General features: G+C 38.0%; 1 protein-coding gene across 7 annotated transcripts in view; it reads left to right on the top strand.

Moving 5' to 3' along the window:
- SENP7 (SUMO specific peptidase 7) overlaps window positions 1-15,348 on the top strand; it is a 214,718-nt gene that overhangs the window by 100,263 nt on the left and 99,107 nt on the right. The window contains exon 1 of one of the 7 annotated variants that reach the window (XM_037834935.1): window positions 5,591-5,722. The exons of the other annotated variants lie outside the window; for them this stretch is intronic. The gene's annotated coding sequence lies outside the window, so the exon portion shown is untranslated. Of the gene's footprint in view, window positions 1-5,590; window positions 5,723-15,348 lie in introns of those variants that run through there. 7 annotated transcript variants of the gene reach the window in all.

The raw sequence follows: 15,348 nt of genomic DNA, 5'->3' as shown, positions 1-15,348 counted from the left end.
TCTGAGAAAGTGTTTTGCATAATATCAATATTTGTAAATTTGTTGAGACTTGCTTTGTGACTCAGCATGTGGTCTGTCATAGACAATGTTCCATGAGCACTTGTTGTCGGGTGTAGTGTTCTATAAATTCCTGTTAATCTAGTTCTTTTATTGTATAATACAGCACCTCAATTTTGTTATTGATCCTCTGTCTAGATGTTCCGTCCATTGATGACAGTGGTGTATTGAAGTCTCCCACTATTATTGTAGAGGTATCTACTTCTCCTTTCAGTGTTCTTAGTGTTTGCCTCATGAATTTTGGGGCACTCTGGCTTGGTGCATAGATAGTTACGATTGTTATGTTTTCTTGATGAATTACCCCTTTTATTAATATATATTGTCCTTCTTGATCTCTTTTCCTTGTTTTACTTTTGAAGTCTAATTTGTCTGATATTAATATTGTTAATCCCTCTTTTTTCTGGTTGTGTTTGCATGAAATATCTTTTTCCAGCCTTTCACTTTCAGCCTACTTACTTTGTGTGTAAAGTTAGTTTCTCATAGACAGCATATAGATGGGTCTTGTTTTTTAATCCATTCTCTCAGCCTGTGTTTTTTTATTGGGGAGTTTAATCCATTAACATTTAGTGTTGTTACTGTAAGGGCAGTACTTTCTTCTACCATTTTGTCTTTTGGATTTTATATGCCACGTCTTATTTTTATCTCTCTTCCATCTTATCCTTCCTGATAATCTTCATTCCCTCACTCTTCTCCATACCTCTGCCTCCTGTCTTTTCTTATCATCCTGTAGCACTCCCTTCAGTATTTCTTGTAGCGCTGGTCTCTTATTCACAGGCCATCTCAGTGTCTGTTTATCTGAAAATATTTTAGTCTCCTCCTCATTTTATTTTATTTTATTTTTTATTATCACATTTAAAAAAATTGTGATTGTTCACATACAATACAATTATCCAAAGATCCAAAGTGTACAATGAATTGCCCCGGTACCATCATACAGCTGTGCATCCATCACCACATTTAATTTTTTTTTTTTTTTTTAACTTTTAGAACATTTTCATTACTTCAGAAAAGAAATAAAGACCAAAAAAAAAAAAAAAAAAAAAAAAGAGACTCCAGTCTTCCCATACCCCTGACCACCCCCCTCATATTATTTGTATATTACATTTGGTACTGTTTATGAAAGAACATTGAAACACTAATAACTGTAGTATGTAGTTTGCAAAAGGTATGTATTTTTTTCCTATATGCCCTGCTATTATTATGTTCTAGTTGTAGTGTCATATATTTGTTCTGGTTCATGAAAGAGATTTCTAATGTTTGTACAGTTAATCAGTGACATTGCCCACCACAAGGTTCACTGTTTTATACATTTCCATCTTTTAACCTCCACCTTTTCTTCTGGTGTTCATGACTTTGAGCTTCCCCTTTCCATCACATTCACGTACCATTCAGCACTGTTGGTTATTCTCACAACGTGCTACCGTCACCTCTGTTCTTTTCCAAACACTGAAGTTCAACCTAGTTGAACTTCTGCTCATAATAGGCAATTGCTCCCTATTCGTTAGCCTCTTTCTTTATCCTGGTACCTTATGTTTCATGTCTATGAGTTTACATATTGTAATTAGTTCTTATCAGTGAGACCCTACAATATTTGTCCTTAGGTGTCTGGCTTATTTTAGTCAGTGCACTGCCCTCAAGGTTTCTTCATCAACCCATTTTTTTTTTTAAGATGGTTTTATTCACACCCTGTACATTCCATCCTAAGTAAACAATGGATGGTTCCCTGTATAGTCGCATATTTATGTGTTCACCACCCTCACCACTATCTATATAAGGATATCTCCATTTCTTCCACAAAGTAGGAGGAAGAGTCACAGAAGGTAGAGAGGCAAAAGAAAAAGAAAAAAGAAAGGAAAAAAAATGACAGCTAGGAAGCAGCAAAAGGAAAGATAACCTTAAACTAAAGTATAATAAAGAGTCAGACAACATTAGCAATGTCAAGAGTCCCATACCCCTCCCTTATGCCCCCCTCTTATATGCATTTAGCCTTGGTATATTGCCTTTGTTAAATTAAAGGAAGCAGAATACAGTGTTTCTGTTAATTATAGTCTCTAGTTTACACTGATTGTATTTTTCCCCCAATACCTCCCTATTTTTTTTAAATAATTCAATTTTATTGAAATATATTCACATACCATGCAGTCATACAAAGCCTACAGTCAATTGTGCACAGTACCACCATATAGTTGTGCATCCATCACCAAAATTAATTTTTGAACATTTTCATTACCACACACACAAAAGTAATAAGAATACAAATTAAAGTATAAAAGAACAATTAAAGTTAAAAAAGAACACTGGGTGCCTTTTTTTTTTTTTGCCCCCGTTTTTCTGCTCATCCATGCATACACTAGACAAAGAGGAGTGTGATCCACATGGCTTTCCCAGTCACATTGTCACCCCTCATAAGCTACATTTTTATGCAATCCTCTTCAGGAGTCACGGGTTCTGGGTTGTAATTTGATAGTTTCAGGTATTTACTGCTACCTATTCCAATTCATTAGAACCTAAAAAGGGTTGTATATATTGTGCTTAAGAGTGCCCACCAGAGTGATCTCTTGGCTCCTTTTGGAATCTCTCAATCACTGAAACTTATTTCATTTCACATCCCCCTTTTGGTCAAGAAGATGTTCTTGATCCCACAGTGCCAGGTCCAGATTCATCCCCGGGAGTAACATCCTCTGTTGCCAGGGAGATTTACACCCCTGGGAGGCAGGTCCCACGTAGGGGGAAGGCAGCATGATCACCCACTGAGGTGGCTTAGCTAGAGAGATAGGGCCACATCTAAGCAACAAAGAGACACTCACAGGGAGATTCTTAGGCACAATTATGAGCAGGTTTAGCCTCTCCTTTGCTGTAACAAGCTACGTAAGGGCAAACCCCAAGACAGAGGGTTCAGCATACCAAACCATCAGTCCTCAATATTTTGAGACTATCAGCAACAATCCAGATGAGGAAATCCAACACTTCCACATTTTCCCTGAGCTCTTCAGGGGGGCCCTGCGTATGTATTTTTATTCTCTGCCCAAATTACTTTGGGATGTGTCACTGTTTCACTCTAACCTGTACAAACCTACCATATCTCATTTCCTATTCAGAGTTCCATGTAATTGTGGTGTTTAAACAAACTGAGTGTAGAAGTCATATTGTTTATAAAAAATAGTTCCTACACCAAATAAACATCTCTTCCCTTGGTCTCACATGGAAGTTTAAGTTTTAACCCATAGTTAGTTTCAACTTTTACCCTTGGGCCTGATTTGCCTTAGTCTTAACCAGATCTGCTTCATTCATATCTCTAATTGAAGTTTGGGCCTTTTTTCACCTTTTTTTTTCTTTTTAACAGTTGCTGAATGTGTTAGTACCGACATTCATATCTGCTGAGCTCTATCTCTTGAGTTTCAGGTGTCACACAGATACCCAAAGTTCCAGAAACCAATCAGGTTATACACAAAGGGATCAGCATGTCAGAGTTTGGAAATAGCCATTAGAATTCAGGAATAGATTTGACTGATGTAAGAGCTTATGATCTAGGGACCACTACAATAATCGTTTCCCTGTTAGGCTATGTTCTGAGATTTAGTTCTGAGTTGACACATTGTAGTTAGTCCGGATTGGTGAGGCATTATAGTGTTTGCTTTGGTTTCTGGCGTACTTGACTCCAGATGCTTTCTACAGTGTCCATTCACCTCATGCTGTGTTTCACAGCTTCACTCTTTCTCATAGTTGTTCAATATTCCATTGTATGCATACATAACAGTTCACCGTTCTTTTCCTCTGTCAGTGTACCCTTAGGCCAACTCCACCCTTTGCAAATGATGAATATTGTCTCCAGAAACACCAGTTTGCAAATGTCCATTCATGTCTCTGCTTTCAGTTCTTCCAAGTACCTACCCCATAATGAGGTTGCAGGAGCTTATGGCCCTCACATACTTAGCTTCTTGTGGAACCACTACACTGACCTCTAGAATGGCTACACCATTCTGCCTCCTTATCAACACTAAATGGTACATCCCTGTCTCCTTGTTTTCTCCAGCTCTTTTATCCCTATTTTTATTTTTTCCTACAATTTTAGGATATAGTCACATAGCATACAATTATGCACAATGTACAGTCAGTTGTTCTTGGTATCATATAGTTGTACATTTATCACCACAGTCAGCACTTGAACATATTGATTAGTATGAAAAAGTTTTTTTTTTTGGCGATTAATAAAAAAGATAATAAAAAGAAAAATAAAATGTCATACAATATAATATAGTAATAAGGACAGAAAACGCCACTACCAAGAATCCCGTATCCCTTCCTCATTTCTCCCTCTCATACACATTTAACTTTGGTATACTGCCTTTGTTACATTTAATGGAAGCATATTACAATGTTACTGTTGGCCATAGACTGCAGTTTGCTTTGATTATGTGTTTTCCCAAATACCATCCCTTTTTCAACACTCTGCATGGTTGATATTCATTTGTTCTTCCACATGTAAAAACATTTTTATATTTAGCAACAGTCATTGGCCACTCCAGTTTTTGCCTGGTTATATAGTCCCAGTCTTTATCATCTATCTTTACCTCTGGTGTCATACATTCCCCTATCCCACCTCTTTCAGCTTTACTTACAGACATCTTTGTTCAGTGTACTTACAATATTGTGCTATCATCACACAGTATTATGCTGTCTATTTCTGGATGTATTCAGTCAATCCTGCTGAACATTCTGTAGTCCTTCAGCATCAAATGCCCGATCTTTACCCTCTTTCTATCTCCTGGTAGCCTGTGTTATTGGCTTTTAACTCTCAAAGTTTGCTCATTAATGTTAGTTCATATTAGTAAGACCATATAGTGTTTGTACTTTTGTTTCTGGCTCACTTCACTCAAGCAGGTGGTGCTTCCCAGCACGCAGTTCCCCAACCAGCGTAAGAAGGCGTGGACGTGGAGCCTTTAGTTTTCCCAGTGACCCTGACCCTGTTTGGGGCGTGGCTGACTGAAGCTGTTTTCTGAATTCTTCCCCTGGTGTCTGGGTTCCCAAAAGGAGAGCTACCACTGGAGCTGGGCCGTGCCCCCCTTTTCTTGGGATGTTATGGTGTTCAGCGAATTTTTTTCACCTCTAGACTTATTGCTTTGTGTCTCAGAGCCATCTTAGCTGTACTCTTGTCTGGGCCCAAATTGCAAATCTTTGAAGCTTTCTGTAATGGACTTCTTAGAATAATTATTTAAAAAAAAGAGAAAAAGACAAAAAAAAAAAAAAGAAAAGAAAAAAGAAAAAGAATGGGCTAGAATGGTCTCTTTACAGTCCTTGCTGACCTAATGGGCTATTGAAATGCTAAAAGACAAGGAGTTGAGGGTGATTAAGGAATAATCAAGAAAGCAGAGAAACCAGCTTTTCAGACAAGAGCTCTTACTCTCTGGATTTGCATATTTGGCCTGATTCTGTTTGAGCCCGGCTCTTCTCAGTATTATGTTCACCGGAACTCCAAAAAGTCTGTTTTTATTTTTTAATTTTTTAATTTTTTTTGTTGTTTTTGCTAGCCCTGTCTCCTCTCTGCTGGGCTGATGCGGAAAACAGAGCCTAAAGTTTCTCCTCTCCTTCCGGCATACTTGAGGTGGGGGCCTGGAACACTAGGGCCCTGCTGAGATGGAACACTATCAAGGCACACCTGGTTAAAGTATGTGGATGTGAGAATGCAGCTGGGGAACTGTTTTTCTGTTATTGTCCTTGAGAATAAGATAAGACCCATTTTGCAGACAGATGTAAACAACCTTGAGAAAATGTCTATGTGCACAGTAAAGCATTTCTCTACCCTAAAAGCGTAATAAATAAGGGTCTGGGGAATGGGACTCACACACTCGCCCGACAGGTGGTGTGTCCTCTGCTCCCAGTCTCCAAGAGATATTTTTGTTCTAAGCTTAATTTCTGCATCGCCCCTGGCAACAGGCTGACTGCTCCCAGATTCTCTGGTGTCTGGTCTCAGTTTAGCTATGGTTGGAGTTTTTGTTTAGGAGTCTGAGTTTGTTAATCAGTACTGCAACTGCAGTTCTCCCTCCTGGTTCCAAGCACTGACAGCCCCTCCTCCCTTGGGATTGTGCCTGGTAGGGAGGGGCGCAGGCCCCCTCACCGTGAGAACTTACAGATTTAGCTGATCTCAGCTGCTGTATGCGTTTGTGAGTGTTGTCTGAAGTATGTACAAAATCAAATTCCTCTGTGGTGTCTGGTCCACTCAGTTCTTGTCTTTCTACCAACTCTCCTGAAGGAGTAACTAAAACTCCCACCTCTGCTTGTATTTTTGCATTCTTTTCACCATCTGTTCTTTTGTGTGTATGAATTCAAATGTCTTGTCCTTAAATTCACTGATCCTTTCTTCTGCTTGTTCAGATCTACTGCTGAATCCCTCCATTGTGTTTTTCATATCCTCCATTATGCCCTTCATTCCCATAAGTTCTGCCATTTGTTTTTTTAAGTTTATAAATTCTTCTTCATTGTCATCCAGTGTCTTCCTTATATCCTTCATCTCTTTTGCCATATCTTCCCTCAGTTCATTGAGTTGATTTTTGAATTGATTTAGGAGATTTGTTTGAACACCTTTAATTAGTTCTTCCCTCAGTTCACTGAATTTATTTAGCATTAGTTGTCTCAAGTCCTGTATCTTGGTTGAAGTATTAGTTTGTTCCTTTGGCTGGTCCGTATTTTCGTGTTTCATAGCATGGCTCATTATCTTAAGCTGTCTAGGCTTCTGATTTTCTTGATTAGTTTATCCTGGAAATCATTTTCACTCTTTTACCTAGGGGTTTCTTCTTGGTTGCCTTTGTTCTCTAATCTTTGTTTTTCAGTTCAACATATTCTAGACCTCTAACTTAGGTTCTCTTTAGTTCATCAGAGTTTTTTTTTACCTTTTGTTTTCCTGTTTCTTACTCTGCCTCTATATAGCCTTTTTTGTGAGAAGGTCTCCTCATATATGGTCAACCCCAGTCAGGTTTCCCCAGTCCAGAGAGGCCCTGGAGGGTATGGAGTTTTCCTGAGAATGAGACCCTCTTGAGAGGCCATTAGGTTCTGTGCTTTTCCTTTCTTGTCCAGCATGTGGTGCTTGCCAGCCTGCAGCTCCCCCACCAGTGTAAGGAGGTTCAGTGCCTTTAGTTCTCTGCAGACTCAGAGCCTGTCGGGGACGTGGCTGACTGAAGCTGGTCTCTGAATTCCGGCCCCTGGGGTCTGAGTTCTTTGAAGGAGGGCTGCCAGTTGAGCTTGGTCACGCCCTCTTTTTTGGGGGGGGAGTTATGCCCTTTGGGTTATTGTCTCCCCCACTAGGTTGATTGCTCTGTCAGATCTATTTCAGCTCTTAGTTGCCTGTATTCAGGGGCCAGTTGCAAATATCTGAGGCTTTCTGAAAAGAGAAATTTTGCTGCAACCTCAGGTGTTCTACTTGCTCCAGGCTAGTGTATGATGCATGACTGGTCACACTGGAGACTCCGAGAATGCTGTTTCATACAGTTCTTGGCCAATTAGCAGCTGCCCTAGAGGCGTGACTAAATTCTACACCTCACCACTCTGCCATCTTGCCCCCTCTGCTTTGTGTCCTTTTAATGCAAGTTGGGTAAATAAATAAAGGCTATCTCATTGACAAGCAATTTTTGAATATCAGCAAAGCAGCAGGTCATCAACATATTGAAGGTATGTAGACCCATTAGGGAAATCTAAATCTCTCTTTTATTAAATTCAGTTTTATTGATATATAGTCACATACCATATGTGTACAATCCAAAGTGTACACTCAGTTGTTCATAGTGCCAATACTTAGTTGTGCATTCATCAGCAGAATTAATTTTTGAACATTTTCATTAATTCAAAATAAATAAATAAATAAATAAAACATAAGGATAAAATTTAAAATAAAAAAACACCCAAAACATCCCAGCTCCCCATCCCTTCCTGTTATTCATTTACTTTTTTTCCCCATTTTTCTACTCATCTCTCCATACACTGGAGAAAGGGAGTGTGAACCACAAGATTTTTACAATCACATGGTCACGCAGTGTGAGCTATATAGTTATACAATTGTCTTCAAGAATTAAGGCTACTGGGTTGCAGTTCAGCAATTCCGGTTTGCTAAGGCTGCCATTTTGCAAAATCCCAGAAATGGATTGGCTTTTATAAGGTGTGATTATTTGATTACAAAGTTACAGTCTTAAGGCCATAAAGTGTCCAAGGTAAGGCATCAACAATAGGATACCTTCACTGGAGAAAGGCTATTGGCATCCAGAAAACCTTTGTTAGCTGGGAAGGCATGTGGCTGGTATCTGCTTGCTTCCAGGTTGCGTTTCAAAATGACATTCTCCAAAATGTCTACATCAGCTTCAATGGCCGTCTTCAAAATGTCTGTCTCAGCTGCTGCTCTTAGGTACTTCTGTTTGTGAGCCCCTTTATAGGACTCCAGTGAACTAATCGAGACCCATGCTGAATGGGCGGGGCCACACCTCCAAGGAAGCATTCAATCAGAGGTCATACCCTAACCAAAGGTGTCACTCACAGTTGGGTGGGTCACATCTCCATGGAAACACTCAATCTGAAGTTTCCAACCTAATCAGCACTAATACTCTGCCCCTACAAGATTGCATCAAAGAATATTGCTTTCTCTGGGGTACATAATATATAAAAACCTGCACAAAGAGTTTCAGGTATTTCCCTCTAGTTATTTCAATACCCTAAAAACTAAAAAGGGATAGCTTTATAACCTGTAGGAATAACCTCCAGAATATCCTCTCTATTCCATTTGAAATCTCTCAGCTACTGGAACTTTGTTTGGTTTCATTTCTCTTCATTTTCGTCCAGAAGACTTCCTTAATCGCTAGATTCCAGGTCCAGTTTTATCCCCGGGAGTCACATTGTATGTTGTCTGGGAGAGTTACACCCCTGGGAGTCATGTCTCATGTGGAAGGGAGGGCATTGAGTTTACCAGCAGAGTTGGCATAAAGAAGTCACACCTGAGCAACAAAAGAGGTTCTTTGGGGGTGACTCTTAGGTACTATTATAATTAGGCTTAGCCTCTCCTTTGCAGTAACAAGCTTCATAAGGGCAAGTCCCAAGATTGAGCGCTTGGCCTTCTAAATAGGTAGTCCCCAATACTTGTGAGAATATCAGTAATTCCCCAGGTGGGGAAGTTTAATATTTCTATATTTTTCCTCAGTCCCTCAAGGGAACTTTGTAAATACATTTTTATTCTCTGCCCAAATTACTTTGGGACATATCGGGGCTTCACATTAACCTGTACAAACCAACCAGATCTCACTCCCTCTTCAAAGTTCCATGTAATTATGGCGTTTTGAGTAAACTGACTGTTCCAGTTAAATTATCTAGTATGCTACAGAAATTTTTTGATTTTCCACCAAATAAACATCTCTTCCTTTGGTCTCACACAGAAGTTGAAATTTTAAAACATCTTCAATATTGTTTTTCATCCTTTAGTCTGATTTACCTTAGTATTAAACAAGCTCATTTTGTTCGTTTCTCTAATTAAGTTTGGCCTCTTTTTCAGCCTCTTTAACCTTTGCTGTATGGGGTAATGCTGACATTCATAGCTACCAAACTCTGCCTCTGAGTCTCTGGTGTCATGTCACACAGATATCCGAAGTTCCAGGGACTGACCAGGTTATACACAAAGATCTCAGCATCTCAGAATTTAGAAATAGCCATTACAGGGATAGATGTAACTGTTGTAAGAGCTTACAATCTAGGAAACATAACCAGAAGCCTTTCCCTGATAACCTTTGCTCTCAGATTCATTTCTCAGTTTGCATATTATGGTTAGTCCATGTTATAATGTGAGGCATTCTAATGTTTATCTTTTCATTTCTGTTTTTTTTTCACTCAACATACTGTCCTCAAGGTCTTTTCACCTAGTTGCATACCTCATCACTTCATTCCTTCTAGTAACTACTCAATATTCTATTGTATATACATCACAGTTCACCATTCCATTCATCAGGTTGAGGTACCCTTAGGACACCTTCATCCACTGCAAGTCGTGAATGCTCTCACCATGAACTCCACTGTGCAAATGTCCATTTGTGTCCCTGTTCCCAGTTCTTCCAAGTATAAGCCCAATAACAAGATTCCAGTACCATATGGCAACCCCGTACTTAGCTTCCTGTGGAACCACCATACTGCCCTCGAGATGGGTTGCATCATTGTGCTTCCCCACCAACAGTGATTAGGTATATCCCTCTCTCTGCATTTTCTCCAGAACTTTTATCCCTCTGTTTATTTTTAAAAGAGTTTATTTGCACACCATTCATTCCCTTCTAAGTAAACAATCAAAGATTCCTGGTATAATCACATAGTTATGCATTCACCACTACAATCTATATGAGGACATTTCCATTTCTTCCGCAAAGAAAAAAGAAGAGGAGAAAAAAGAAAAAAAGAAACAGTACAAAGAATAATAACTAAAAACAATAAAAGAAAAAATAAAATAAAAATAAAATAAAATACAATAAAAAGGTCAGACAACACCTCCAACACTAAGAATCCCTTACCCTCCCTTACTTCCCCCTATTATGAACATTTAGCTTTGGTATATTGCCTTTGTTGCAATTAATGTAAGCATATTATAATGTTACTGTTAACTATAGACTCTAGTTTGCATTGATTATATTTTTTCCCCAATACCATCCATTTTCCGCACCTTGCAAAGTTGACATTCATTTGTTCTCCCTCATGTAAAAATAGTCTCATATTTGTACATTTAATAATAATCTTTGACTACTCTAGGTTTCACTCAGTTATATAGCCCCAGTCTTTATCTTCTGTCTTTCCTTCTGGTGTCGTACATACCCCTAAACTTCCTCTTTCAACCATACTCATAGTCATCTTTTTTCAGTGTACTTACAATGTTGTGCTACCATCACACAGTATTGTGCTATCCATTTCTGGATCTATACAGTCAGTCCTCTTGAACATTCTATACTCCTTCAGCGTCAAATGCACTATCTCTACCCTCTTTCTATCTCCTGATATCTTCATTTCTGCGGTCTTCTCCAAACTTCTCTTTTCCTGTGTTTTCCTGTCTGTTTTTAGTATTTCTTGTAGAGGAGGTCTGTTCACGAACTCTCTCAGTGTCTGTTTATCTGTAAAAATTTAAATGCTTCTTCATTTTTGAAGGCAGTTTTGCTAGACAGAAGATTCTTGGTGGGCAGTTTTTCTCTTTCAGTAACTCGAATATATCGTACCACTGCCTTCTTGCCTCCATGGTCTCTGCTGAGAGATCCGCACTTAGTCTTGTTGAGATTCCTTGTTTGTAATGAATTGCTTTTCTCTTGCTGCTTTCAAAATTCTCCCTTTGTCTTTGATATTTGAAAACCTGATTAGTAAGTGTCTTGGAGTAGGTTTATTTGGATCAATTCTGTTTTGGTTACGCTGTGCTTCTTGGATCTTTAATTTTATGTCTTTCATAAGAGTTGGGAAATTTTCATTGATTATGTCCTTTATTATTTTTTCTGCCCCCCTTTCCCTTCTCTTCTCCTTCTGGGACACCTATAAAATGTATATTCATGTGCTTCATGTTGTCATTTAGTTCCCTTGAGAGCCTACTCATATTTTCCCATTCTTTCCCTAACTTTTCTTCTGTGTGTAGGATTTCACATGTCCCATTCTCTAGTTCACTGGTCTTTTCTTCTGCCTCTCCAAGTCTGCTGTTGTATGTCTCCATTGTGATTTTCATTTCTTCTAGTGATCCTTTTATTCCCATAAGTTCTGCTATTTGTTTTTTCAAGTTTACAAATTCTTCCTTATTTTCACCTAGTGTGTTCTTTATATCCTTCATCTCTTTTGTCACATTTTCTTTCAACTTATTGATTTGATTTAGAAGATTTGTATGAACACTTGAATTAGTTGCTTCAACTCCTGAGTCTCAGTTGAAGTGTTGGTTCCTTTTCACCTCATCTTTGTGTTTCCTGGTGTGGCTTTTGATTGTTTGCTGTCCAGGCATCTGATTTTCTTGATTAGTTTATTTTGAAGGTTGTTTTCTCTCTTTTGCTTTGTGTTTTCTGGTTGGTTGTTTTTGATCTCTATCTTTTCTTTGTTTCTCTCTCTGGCCAGTTGTCAGATTGGCAGTGCCCCCTAGTGTTTATTGTTGACATGCTGGCTCCCGTGTCAGTTAGGAAAGAACAAGTTTTGCCATTAACATTAATAGGGTGGTTTCTCCCTGTGATGTCAATGAAAGCAAAGGGAGTAACCTGTCAAGTCTGTCCTCAGGGTCCTGTTAGCAGGTAGGCTGAGCTGTGTCTTTTGTATTAATAGGGGGCAATCCAATGTACCTATTTTCTACACTAATTACAGTTTTTTAAAAAATCAAATAAAGGCCTGGATTGTTCAGGATGAGGTTTTTCATTTGATTACCATAATTGTTGAAGTTATAGAGCCATGAGCTTTCTAGCATGCTGAGCATGTTTATGCCCTAACCTTCTTTCAAAATGTTCAGCCAGGTGTTGGAGTTCTGTATAGTGGTAATTTGTAATTTATCCTTTTAAATGTATCACTTAGCTTAGGTTTTAGGCCATATACAAAATGACTAGAAAATACTTTTCCAGTGTCTTCACTTATTTTGAATCCTGATTATTGGCTAAAAATAATTTTCTGATCTTTCCCAGTAGGCTTCTACTAATTCATTCCTTTTTTTTTTTTTTTTTTTGGCACGTTTGTATTACTCTTCAGCCTATTTTTGTTGGAAAGACCTTGGTTTTTCTTTTTTTTAAATAGGGGTTGTCTGACTTTATGAGCTCTCTTAATTCTAGCTTTAGTAGTGTGTCTGGCAGGCTCCTTTTAATCCTCCTCAGGATTGCTCCATTCACTGGGTTCCATCCGTTTTTTAGCTTCTCATGGACTTAATAATGTGAACTAGCTGATACATATCTGGGAACCTGACTCTTTTGCCCTAATCAGAATTTTGAATTCTTTTGTAAGTTTAGTCTTATCTTTCTTGGGGTCTGAGAAAAACTTTATAATGGTGTGAAATTCAGCCCTTGTCCAGTATTAAATTCGTGCTTGCTGGTATGCCAGGCTCAGTAAATGGTCTAGTTTTTAAAGGCAGCTGATTTACAGGTTCTGAGGGATCAGGTGGAAAGAGATGACGGTAAAAGGAGTCTGAGGAGGTGTAGGGAGAGCAGTAGGAATAGTGACAGAGTTTTAAATTTTTTCTTCTGTGTACTTTAATGAATCTTTTAAAGAGACTATTTTAGAGTCATTTGTATTTTAGAAACTTCTGAATAACAATTAAAAAATACTCCACACTTCCTTTGTGGAATCTGGGAACCTCTCTTTTCAAGTGCACCTCTTAAATGTCCTATTTTAGTTAGCTTATATCTTCCCCAAAGTGGCCCCTGCAATCTCAAGTCATCCTTGGTGAGATTTATATATTTATCTAAAACCAAGTATGAACTGGGCCCAGAGTGAGAAAATATGTAGGTGATGGGCATCTTTGTTAGAGGAGAGAGATTTAAATTTAGACTTAGAAGAGCCCAGGTTCAATCAAAGGTTCCAAAAATGAGAATTATATATGGGTCCTGTAAACAGGAAATTAATACCTGCCTTAAAGAGAACCAGAACCTCTGTACTCTTCCCACACAGACAGAACAAAGTACTCATCAGTGACATCTGGACCAGATCAAAACCAAACCCAAAGTTTTATAATAAGTCTAAAGAGCTCAACACATAAAAAAAGTAGATCTCAGATCCAGAAGAAACTTACCCATCATGCTCTGTAGATGGTGAGAGAGCAGTGGACACAAAGCTTTCCAAGGGTACCTACACCCTGGTCACTCCTAAACCATGGGGATGACCATTAGTGGTCTCTGGATCCCACTTCTGACACCCTTCATTATTAAACTGAGTCACTTATAATTATCAACAATCAACAATGCAGGCTTATTAAAAGAAACTGTTCAAACAGAGAGATCTCAGATTTAAGTAAGAATCTCAAATGGTTAGTAAGTTTCATTGACTTATAAAGGAAATTATGGGATTTCTGAAGGGGAAGTTACAGTAATTGGTTGGCATTTAGGTTCCTTATTATAAAGGTGGGTTTTACAAAGTGGGAAATGATCATAGCTTGGTTATTAAAACCTACTTGTTTATTTCTGATAATTTATCTTTATGGAACCAAAACTAGTTTATTTCCAATTGTTGCTTAAACTGCAACTTTTGCAGGGCACATTCTTCTTTTTTGGAAAGTCCCACTTTTATTTTTAACTTCTGGTAAAAGTCCGTATGACCTTTCAGAAAAGGGGTCTCTCCAAGCACAGTAAAGGCAGACAGCCATTTTATTTTACTTAAAAACCCTTATTAAATGGGTGGTTTCCAAATATTTTCTCCCATTCTCTGGGTTGTGGTGTTTTTTTCTTTTTCTTTTGTTGTTGTTGTTGTTGTTTTCCATGATGAAGTCCTTTGATATATAACTTTTTTGATTTTGATGAAGTCCCTTTTATCTATTTTTTCTTTTGTTGGTCATGGTTTTCATGTAAAGTCAAATAAACCATTGCCTAACACAAAGTCCTGAAGATGTTTCCCTGTTTTCTTCTAGTTGCTGTATACTTTTGGTTCATGTATTTAGATCCTTGATCCATTTTTAGTTAATTTTTGTATATGGTGTGAAGTAGGTGTTCACATTCATTCTTTTGTATGTTGATATCCTGTTTTCCTATTATTATTTGTTGAAGAGACTGTTCTCCTATTGAGTGGACTTGACACCCTTGTTAAACATCTATAGGTCATAAATGTGAAAAGTTTATTTCTGAACTCTCAATTTGATTCCATTGTTCTACATATCTGGTCTTGTGGTAGTAGAATTTTTTTTTTTTTAATCGTTGTAGCTTTGTAATAAATTTAGAAATTGGGAAGTGTGAGTCGTCTAATTTAGTTCCTTCTCAAGATGGTTTTCACTCTTCATGGCCCCTTATCCTTACAAATAATTTTGATGAGTGGATTTTCCATATTTGCAAAGAAGGCTTTTGGAGTTGTGATTGAGATTACATTGAATGTATAAATCACCTTGGGTAGAATTGACATCTGAATAATATTTTGCCTTTCCGTTCTTGAACACAAAATGTTCTATTTATTTAGGTTCTTTGATTTCTTTTAGCACTATTTTGTAGTTTTTGTTATACAGGACCTTTACGTCTTTTGTTAAAACTGTCCCTTGATATTTAATTCTTTTAGTTGCCAATGTCAGTGGATTTTCTCCTTTATTTCCTTTTCAGATTGTGTAGAAAAACTGATTTTTCCTTGTTGGTGTTGTACCCTGATACTTTG

Source organism: Choloepus didactylus, chromosome 1, assembly GCF_015220235.1.
Source record: "Choloepus didactylus isolate mChoDid1 chromosome 1, mChoDid1.pri, whole genome shotgun sequence".
In the NCBI taxonomy this organism is placed as follows: domain Eukaryota; kingdom Metazoa; phylum Chordata; class Mammalia; order Pilosa; family Megalonychidae; genus Choloepus; species Choloepus didactylus.
Note: the sequence above shows the minus strand (reverse complement) of the source record. Positions and strands in the feature narration are given on the sequence as shown.